Source organism: Miscanthus floridulus, chromosome 18 (genome assembly GCF_019320115.1).
Source record: "Miscanthus floridulus cultivar M001 chromosome 18, ASM1932011v1, whole genome shotgun sequence".
Classification (NCBI taxonomy): Eukaryota; Viridiplantae; Streptophyta; class Magnoliopsida; order Poales; family Poaceae; genus Miscanthus; species Miscanthus floridulus.
Window position 1 is genome coordinate 74356122 of NC_089597.1, and position 11057 is coordinate 74367178.

The following is an 11057-nucleotide window of genomic DNA, read 5'->3' on the forward strand; positions in this document are numbered from 1 at the left end:
ACTTCTCCTCCAATATCGGCAGGCTTACCTAATATTCAATCTACACCGATACGATCAGATCTGGTACTATCAGGAGGACGAGTTCAGCTTAATACAGATCTAGCGGCATCAGCTATGTCAGGCCCTGTGTCTCAGAATAGCCAGATTCCTACTAATTGGTGGGGATATGGTATGCCTCTAGAGTCATCTGCTTTCAATCCTGGGTTACCTCAAGTGTTTGACGCAGTAGGAAAAGCTCCTATACCATCGGCTGTTTCGCCAATGGCTCAAGTGCCTCAATATGCCACAGCAACTACTGTGCAACCAACTCCAGGAGGTTTCCAGATGCCTTTGGTTCAAACACCCAATTCAAGTCCATCGGCAAGCTTACTGCCGATGCAGCGGAAAGCCCCTGTTATGAGTCAAACTGGGGTTCAGTTCATGCCTCAAGCTGGTTATAATTATCCAACAATGTCAGCAAATTACCAGCCATCGGTGAGTTTTGTACTGATGAGTTCTAATAATGGTTGGTCAGGACAGATACCTATTCAACATATAGTTCAGCAAAATCAGCAGGTTGCAGGGATTCAACAAGGTCATATGCAAGCTGGTTTCCAGAATCAAGCATCGGTAGCTCAGCCGATGAATCCTTTCCAATAGGTTAATGGGCCACAAGTAACGGCAAATATGCCGATTGCTGGAGATCGTGGGCCACAAAGATATGTGGAGGGATATCAGCAGGCACCTCCCGTAGAAATTCAGCCAGTTCGTCAGCAGGAGGCTGATGCTTTTTGGGCCGATAAGATAGCAGAGATTATGAAGGATCAGTTTGGAATAAAACCCAAGGTCAATACTTATTCTTATCGGACTCCATACCCTCCTGCATATGATTTAATTCCTCTCCCAAATCGGTACAAGGTACCAGATTTCACTAAATTCTCTGGGCAAGATGACACATCAACAATGGAACACATCAATCGCTTCATTATTCAATGTGGAGAGGCAGCTAGCAGAGATGAATTAAGAGTTTGATTATTTTCATCATCTTTGTCTGGATCGGCATTTACATGGTTTATTTCATTACCACCAAATTCTATTATTACTTGGGTTGATCTAGAAAAACAATTTCATAAGTATTTCTTTGCTGGAATCCATGAAAAAAAGCTTACCGATTTAGTAAAATTGAGACAGCATAATGATGAATCGGTAGAGAGCTTTGTGCAAAGGCTACGAGATGTAAAAAATAAGTGCTACAGCCTGGTGCTGGATGATCGGCAGCTTGTCGATCTGGCTTTCCAAGGATTATTGCCACATCTTAAAGACAGATATGCTTCTCAGGAGTTTGAAAGCCTCAGTCATCTTGTGCAAAGGATCTCTGATCAAGATACTAGGGTTTTTGAGCCTAAAAAGAATTGGAGTAAAAAAAGTATCATTTGTTGAAGAAGTAGGAGATTCTGATTCTGATGAAGAACCAGTTATCGGCTTAGCTGAGTGGGTTAAGAATAAAAAGCCGATATCTTGTCCCTTTGGTCAGAAAGAACCAGAAAAGTTTACCTTTGATATCACCAAAGCCGACAAGATATTCGATCTTCTGCTTCAAGAGGGCCAAATTAAGCTGTCACCTAATCATGTGATCCCATCGGCAGAAGAGTTAAAGAAGATCTTGTACTGCAAATGGCACAATGCAACTTCACATAGTACAAATAAGTGCAAGGTGTTCAAGCAACAGTTACAATCGGCTATTGAATCTGGGAGAATTAAGTTTGGTACTTCCAAGGCCCAGAAGCCGATGAAAATTGATCAACACCCTTTTCCAGCAAATATGTTGGAGGCCAAAGGGAAGACCAAGGTATTGACGTCAGAAGCGGCTGAGAAGAACGCATCAGTAGATCCCCAACATCGGATAACTACCGATGATGCAAAAAGTAAGGGTTTGCTGGGAGAAAGCAGTAGTTCCAAAAACCCTCCTCGACCTAGCATTGTGATTACCCATCGAAGGCAGTAGGAGGATTGGCGTCAGCGTAAGGACCGATATCGACAACAGCAAGAAGAGAGACGTCGGGAAGAATGGTATCGGCATAAAAATCATTGGAGGTGCCCGTTTTTCATCCATTGTTGGGAAGAAGGTATTAAATTGCCAACTGTTGAAAATTGCCCTGAGTGCAATGGTTTTTATGGGGTCAATCGGTCAGAAAGGAGGTTTCAACCTGGCAATCAGGGTTTATTCATCAATGAGCCGATCAGAGGCAGAGCGTCAGTGCATGATCGGCTGGGGGGCAGACTTAGTGTACATGAAAGGCTTGGTAAACGCGCTGGATATTTTCCAAGGAATCAAGAGGAGCTTGAGGAGATGGCAAACGCAAGAGTTCCCGATGAAGAAATATTCTATAGGGACCCTAATATACGCCGTGTAGAATCAACTAGGACCTGTTATCAGCTAGTTTGGAAGACCAAGTTTCCTCGATGGTGCCCGGAGGGTCTGACAAAGACACAGAGAAGAAGGATGCAACGTGAGCATCAGGAGGATTTATACCGAGAGGAAAATTCCTCCAATGAGAGGTCCGGTCATCAGCAGTGGCAGGTAAAACACAAAAATAAGGGTCCATCGGCAGATGTTAATATGGTATTCATGTTGCCGATGGAGTTTTTGGCACTATCTGATAATGAGGACGAAGTTGTTCTCTGTGATCAAGTAGCTCAGTTGACACTAGATCCAATGATGGCTATTTTTGAGAAACCTACTGATGACGAGAGACAGCATCTTAAAGCTTTGTTTGTGAAAGGCAGAGTTGATGGGCAGCCTGTATCTAAGATACTTATCGACGGAGGGGCTGCAATTAATATTATGCCTTATGTGATGTATCAGAAACTTGGTAAGGGAGATCAAGACTTGGCCAAAACCGATATGATGCTGAAGGATTTTGAAGGCAATGTGTCACCGGCTAAAGGGGCGGTATGCGTCGAATTGACTATCGGCAGCAAAACCTTGCCGACGACGTTCTTCGTTATTAATGGCAAGGGTGCATATAATCTGCTTCTAGGGAGGGATTGGATTCATGCTAATTGTTGTGTTCCTTCTACAATGCATCAATGCCTCGTACAGTGGATTGGGGATAAGATTGAGTTTGTCCCTGGTGATTCTTCTTATATCATCGCATCGGCAGAATCAGATACTTATGAGCGAACTAAATGCATATCAGGAGAAGTTTAGGAAAAAGAGTTCCTTAGAGTTGCTGATTATGAAATTCCACCGATCCAAGCAGTCGGTTCTGAAGAAGAGTTTTAATGGATAGGTTTGCCGATGATGGAAAATTAGGTCAAGGGTTCACATCGGCAGATGATTTAGTAGAAGTAGATATTGGTGATGGCGATAGGCCAAGACCTACTTTTATTAGTGCTAAGTTAGATTCCAAGTGTAAGCAGCAAACGACTGATTTGTTAAAAGAGTATAAAGATTGTTTTGCTTGGGATTATACTGAGATGCCTGGATTAGACCGATCGATAGTTGAACATCGGTTACCTATCAAATCTGGATTTCGGCCACATCAGCAGCCAGCGCGCCGATGCAACCCTAATATACTTCCTGACATTAAGGCCGAAATAACTAAATTAATTGAGGCAAAGTTTATTCGGTAGTGTCGATATGCAGAGTGGATCTCTAATGTGGTTCCTGTTTATAAGAAAAATGGAAAACTTCGTGTTTGTATTGATTTCAGGAATCTTAACAAAGCCACACCGATGGATGGCTATCCAATGCCGATTACTGATTTGTTGATTGATGCTGTAGCCGGACATCAAATTATCAGCTTCATGGATGGTAATGCAGGTTACAATCAAATATTCATGGCTGAAGAAGATATTCCCAAGACTGCTTTTAGATGTCCAGGTCATGTAGGGTTGTTTGAGTGGGTAGTCATGATGTTTGGTTTGAAAAATGCCGGCGCTACTTATCAAAGAGCTATGAACTTTATTTTTCATGAATACATCGGCACATTAGTGGAGATCTACATTGATGACGTAGTGATTAAGTCTGGAGATATCACAAAACATCTAGCCGATTTACGAAAGATATTGGAGTGCACAAGGAAGCATGGATTGAAGATGAATCCTAATAAATGTGCATTTGGTGTATCGGCAGGTCAATTTTTGGGTTTTATGGTGCATCAACGGGGCATCGAAATTAGTAGGAAGTCTATTGATGCAATTAACAAGGTGGTTGCTCCTGCCACTAAAACTGAATTGCAATCTTTAATCGGTAAGATTAATTTCATTAGAAGATTCATATCTAATCTGTCGGGAAGGATCAAGGCTTTCAGTACATTACTTAAATTGAAAGCCGATCAGGAATTTGTATGGGGAGCTGAGCAGCAGTTAGCCCTAGATGAGATTAAGAAATATTCAACAAATCCTCCAGTGCTAGTTCCACCTCAACACGGGAAACCTTTCAGGTTGTATTTGTCAACTGATGATACCGTTATCGGTTCAGCTCTTATTCAAGAATTTGAAGGGAAAGAGCGTGTTATTTATTATTTGAGCAGAAGATTAGTGGATGCTGAGACAAGGTATTCGGCCATCGAAAAATTATGTCTGTGTTTATACTTTTCTTGTGTCAAATTAAGACATTATTTGTTATCTGCCGAATGTACGGTCATATGCAAAGACGACGTAGTCAAGTATATGCTGTCGATGCCGATATTAAGTGGTAGAATCAGCAAGTGGATTTTAGCATTATCAGAATTTGAACTACGTTACGAATCGACTAAGGCAGTTAAGGGGTAGGTTATGGCTGATTTTGTCACTCAGCATTGTAATACAGTGGACTCTCTGGAGGTTGCTCCTTGGACACTTTTCTTCGATGGGTCCACATGTGGTGAAGGAGCAGGTATCGGCATTGCGTTGATTTCACCTCAAGGAAGGAAGTATGAGTTTTCATTGCCGATTGTTGCTACGTCAACAAACAATCAAGCTGAATACCAAGCCTTAATAAAAGAGTTGGAATTGCTGAAGGAGATACGTGCCGATGCTGTTGAAATCTTTGGTGATTCTATGCTAGTTATAAATCAATTGGCTGGGATCTATGAATGCCGAAGTGAAGTTTTAATTTCGTATTATGAAAGATGTTTGCAATTGTTGAAAGGGTTTAGAGATTTTCGTCTTGAACATATTTCTCGACTGCATAATGAAGAGGCTAATCGACTAGCTCAGCATGCTTCAGGGTATCAGCCTATTCAGGAAGTGCTAACATCGGCGGTCGATACCGATGACTGGAGAAAGGAGATTGTCGATTATTTAAAGGATCCATATAAAAAGGTTGAAAGACGTATAAGGTTTCAAGCTACCAAGTATGTGCTCCTCGATGATGAATTATATTATCGAACTATAGATGGAGTTTTACTCAGATGTGTTAGCAGTGATGAATCGAAAAGCTTGATGGGTGAAATTCATGAAGGAGTATGTGGAGCACATCAATCGGCTTTCAAGATGAAGTGGATGATCAGAAGGAATGGATATTATTGGCCGACTATTCTTGAAGATTGTTTTAAGTATTTTAAAGGATGTTAGGGGTGTCAAAAGTTTGGTAATATTCAAAGAGCGCCTGCATCGGCTATGAACCCTATAATTAAACCTTGGCCGTTCTGGGGATGGGCTATCGATCTCATCGGTCAGATTTATCCGCCATCGAGCAAAGGATATAAATTTATTCTGGTTGCTACCGATTATTTCACAAAATGGGTTGAGGCAATTCCTTTAAAAAAGGTGATGTCGGCTAATATGATCGATTTTGTAAAGGAGCATATTGTTTACCGATTTGGTATTCCTCAAACTATCACTACCGATCAGGGTACTATGTTTACATCGGGAGAATTTGATGAGTTTGCTGTAGGTATGGGAATTAAAGTTTTAAATTCTTCTCCATATTATGCTCAAGCTAATGGTCAGGCTGAGGCTTCTAACAAAGGGATCATCAAACTTATTAAGCGCAAAATTAAAGAAAATCCTAAGAGGTGGCATACAGTATTAAATGAAGCCTTGTGGTCATATCGGATGTCATGTCATGGTGCAACCAAAGTAACGCCTTATCAGTTAGTATATGGACACGACGCAGTATTACCTTGGGAAATTAAAATTGGCTCTAGGCGAATACGTTCTCAAAATCAGCTGATAGCCGGTGATTATGATACTCTTATGAAGGATGAGTTGGAAGATGTGGCGGGTCATCGGTTAAGGGCTTTAGTTAGCATCGAAGAAAATAAGAAAAGAGTAGCCAGATGGTATGACAAGAAGGTGAAGGTAAAGGAGTTTGCCGATGGAGATCTGGTCTGGAAATTGATCTTACCGATTGGGACTAAAAGTTCGAAGTTTGGAAAGTGGTCTCCTAATTGGGAAGGTCCATATCGAATAAATCAGTCTGTTCCTGGTAACGCATATATTCTAGAAACCCTCGAAGGGGTCGTGTTTCCCAGAGCATTAAATGGAAAATATTTAAAGAAATATTACCCTAGTATCTGGATGGATGCATAAAAGTATAAGTGCCGATAACAGTACTATCGGCTAGAATTATACAAGGATGTCAATGTCTCGTAAAGTGCCGATGCAATAGACAAGATTTACAAGTTTAATAAGGATTGGATAGCCAATATCGCATGCAGGCGAATCTGGTCGGCTTCCTTCATTTCTTTGATGTCTTCATCAGCAGCACCCTCCACAGGCTTGAGTTTTTTCTTCATGGCCAAGGCTTTGCGAGCCTGGGTGTCTCTTTCTTGCTGAAAGGCCTTGATGGCATTGGGTAGCTGGCTTTCTTCTTGTTGAGCATGAGTTAAGGCTACCTCGACTTCTTTCAATTCAGCCAATAGAGCCATCTTCTTTGCCGATAAATCTAAGATTTTCTGCTTAAGTTCAGCGCCTAAAGTCTGCAAGTTGCCGATGCCCTTGTGCTTCTCATCGGCAATTTGTTTCAGTTGTAGCATCTCTTCTTTGAGTTGAGCCTGAGCTGCTCTATCGGCAATGCGTTGAGCAGCCCGTTGATATTGCAGTTGGCAGCTTTCTAAATGGGCTGCTGGGAAGAGTACTTCTTCAACATCGGTAGGGACCTGGCCACGGATTGTTTTGAAAATTGCCTTTGCGGGGTCCGAGTCATCTACCAGTTGGGCGGTATCCTGCTGTAACAAGTTCAGGAGAGCTTTCAACTTGGACTTAGTTTCTGCCGATATTGTTCCCAGTGCAAGGGAAGAACTTGTTTCCTCTCCATCATTGTCAGAAACGTCAATGGCAAAGGAAAATAGGCTGTTTGGGGAGTCTTGTTCCTGAGGAAAAGAAAAAGAGGTCAGTTAAGGATAAGTATGAATATTATAAATCGACTAGGTCAATCGGCTTACCTATTTCAAGGCAATTTCCTGTACTTGGCTGGAGGAAGCAGCCTAGAGTATGCCATGTGGAGGATCGGCTGAGCTTGCCGATGGGATATCCTTTGTGACCTCATCGGTGGTTGGCTCTTGGGGTATGATGATCGATGGTATGTCCTGTACAGGAGGATTAATTGCTTGCTCAGTTGCATCGACTGATTCTAGGCGAATTGTAGACATTGGGGCAGATGTGGGGATCGGCATGGATTTCTGTCGTTTTGGCTGTGCCTCGGCATCTGTTAAGGCTTTGCGCTTTGCTTGGGCATCAGCAACGGTTGGCTGGGGGCATCGGCACTTGTTGGTTGTGAAGCTTGGACATCTGGTACGCTTGCTGATGTACCCATTTGTTGCTGCAAAACAAGTGTAAGGTATGATATTTAACAGATAAAATGTGAAATCAAAGGGATACCTCTGAAGGTTTGTCAGAAGAAGTGGTGCTTGATATCGGAGGAATTGCCGATGACGATCCAGCAGCGGCTCTTACACCCTGATGATTAATGTTAATACAGTTTATGATCGGCATGAGTAGAAATAAACAGGGTTGTTACCTTGAATGCCTTGACCAGGGTTGTAGCAGCAGCCGATGGAGTGGCCCTAGCTGTAGCCAATTTGGACTTGGAGGTGATGGTCTTGGCACGGGTCTTCTGGTGAGTCAAAGCAGCTAAGGTGGGGGCGTTGTAGCCGATCGGTGATATCGGGGAAATAGACCGAAGATCGAAGGGTTTCCCACTTTTGCTCATAGTTGGTGCTGGGTTGTTAACCTATCATGAGAAGGTTAGTTACCGATATATGAGAGGAAAAAGCAGAAGAGAGTTAAAAGAAACTTACTGCGTCATCAGGAATGGCGTATTCAGGGTCGATCATGTGTCGATATGTGTGAGCAGATGTTGCAAACAGTTGTTCCCTCCACTCTCACCACCATTGCTTATATGACTCGGTGATGAAAGATACTGGTGTCCAGATGGATAGATCGACATCTGTAGTATCGGCATCAGGGGAGAGTCGCACTACCTTGCTCCAATCTGTTCCGCAGGTGATTGTTTCTCTGGGTTTGATCACATCGGCAAAACAAAGTTTGATTGGCAGTTGCCCAAAAGCCAATTGACGGGATACTGCCGATGGATTGTAAAACTCATACGTGATATTGGTGTTTTTCCCGCTACCGAATGTGTTTACTGGGATTGCCCTGGGAGTAATGATGGCCATCATGAGTTCATTATCCTGATTCAGAGTGTCATCGGCAAAGTTGAAAAGAAGGGGGAATCTATTTTCTTCGTCAATATAAGGTACCCAGGCCCTATGATCACGAGAAAGACCATTGTAGAAGCTTTGGAAGAATCTGCCGATCTGGTCTTCATTGGCCTCTGTTCCAGGGAGGACAATTATGGCTTTACCAAAATTGAGGGGTGAGCGTGTTGCCGATTCCTCATCCCCAAGTACATGGTCTTCAGCAATTTCTCATGGGAATTGTTGGGCAAAGAAGTCCCATTGCAAACGTTTGTGCATATGGGTATTCAGCCACATGTTGATAAACCACCACGGGCCTCCTAAGTTGCCGATGGGTTCGCCAAGCAAAAGTTTCTGAGACACTTGATGAAGAAGATGATAAGTGGAGCTCAGAAGGTATCGGCCAAGAGGGAACCTTACACCATTGGCCAAGAGTTCAGCCGCGGGGAGGAAGGCGTTGGTTGGTCCTACTGATCGACCACAGAAGATAAATTTTTCTAACCACATATTCAAGAATGTGGCATGTTCCCTCTGGTTAACTGTCCCAGTCTTCTGGCATTCTTGAATGTATCCTGTCCAACCGCCGATGTTGCGGGTATTCACCCTATATTCAGATTTTCTGCCATAGATAGAGCCTTCATCGGTAGTTGAAATATCCAAGCCAGTGAGCATGTAGACATCGGCAAGTGTGGGAGTAGCTAGGCCATGTCCAAACATGAAAGTGTTTGTTGTGTCTAACCAGAAGTAAGCAGCTGCAATCATCATTGACTCATTCTTTTGCATATCGGCAATAGATAGCCTAATGCATTGGTCTAGCTTCCGTTCTGCCCAGTGTACTTGCATCGACCTATTAACCCTCAAGTACCAATCTTTCCACCCTTTGGTGGTTTTGGGCCAAGATCAGAATGTATCTTTCCATAAATTCAGAGAGAAATTTTGGGCTATAAAGGGGATTCTGTTAACCTCTGCATTAATCAGATCAGTTGGATCTGGGTTGCCCATTGGTCCTAGGCATTGGACATGCGGCTGATCGGTTGGAATAACTAATTTGTTGCGCAGTTCCTAAGTTTAGAGGATCCAGAGAATAAAAGAAAAGAAAAATTACCAACTGTATGAACTCGCAAAAACTAGAGGAATCGAGGTAAAAGGTAACGGAAGTGGAACGAACCGCAGGGACGTCGAAGTTGATTGCCATTATCTTGAGGTAGATGGGGGCATGAGCCGGAGACTTGAGGTTGACGCTGGAGAAGAGTTCTTGTTGGTTGAGGTCGCGCAGTTGTTCGTCGGAGTCGCCGCCGGAAAGAGAAAATGTCAAAGATTGGAGTCTGAGGGTAGAAGGCGAGCGTTTCGGAGAAATCTATTTATAAGTCGCTTGGAGTAGGGGTATTTTGGACTTATCTCTATGCTGCGCGCATGTAGGTCAAGGTGGTTTAGATGGATATGGTAATTGTTCGCACGATAATCAGGGGATTGTATAGATGAGTTGATGGCAAGTAATCATGACTTGGAAGAGATATCGGTACAGGATATTTTAATTCTAAAAGTGGCGGCATTATTATGTTAGGATCTTGCCGATGGATTATTGTTTCGGTATCTTAACCATAATCAAGGCAAGAGTGGTTGGCAATTGTGCGATATTTACTGAGGTGCGTGAATCAGGATTAGATTTGATTAGATTTGATAACAGATCAAGTTTTGGCTTGGAGGATGAGTTACGGTAATTGGGCGAAGGCAAACATTATCTGGAGTAAATTTTGGAGCATTAATGGTTTTATACTCCGAAATTGGGGGGCATGTGTTGACACCGTTTTTTGCACGTGTCAAAATGATCAGAGTGGGCTAATCGGTAGGAGGAAAGTTACTGTATACACTGACAGCCGATGAAAATCAGCTTGTAAAGATGGTTGCCGATGAATGGTGGTGATCGATGGAGAGGTTGATTTAGACTAGGGCATTGCCGATAAGGTTGGAGATGTTATTGTCGATGCCGATGAAGGAAGGCTTGAAGGCTACTGCCAATGAAACAGGAAGTATGCCGATGGAAAGGAGGTCGGTGAGATTTCTATCGTAATCGAGGCGGACAGGGAAATAGATAGGAGTTGATTTCCTTTTCTATATTTGTTAGAGTGTGATTCATGTAAGAGTCGCGTGTTTCCTTAGATTTGGACTTGGTGTCCTAGTTGTGTTTGGCTATGTCTCTTTAGATCAGCGTATAAATATAGATTGAGGGGCAATGTAATAGATATATCAATCAATATCAAAACCAATTTTTACTCCTATTTTGCATCTACTTACTTTTCGGCGATTTCGTCAATTTGCATATTTTCCCTTTTTACGAGTTCTCATTGATTCGGCGAGTTGCATAGCTTCAGTGCGACCTTCGGCGATTCTCGAGTTCCACGTGAGTACCTCTTGGCCGTGACTTCCAGGCGTATCGCTGTTGTCAGG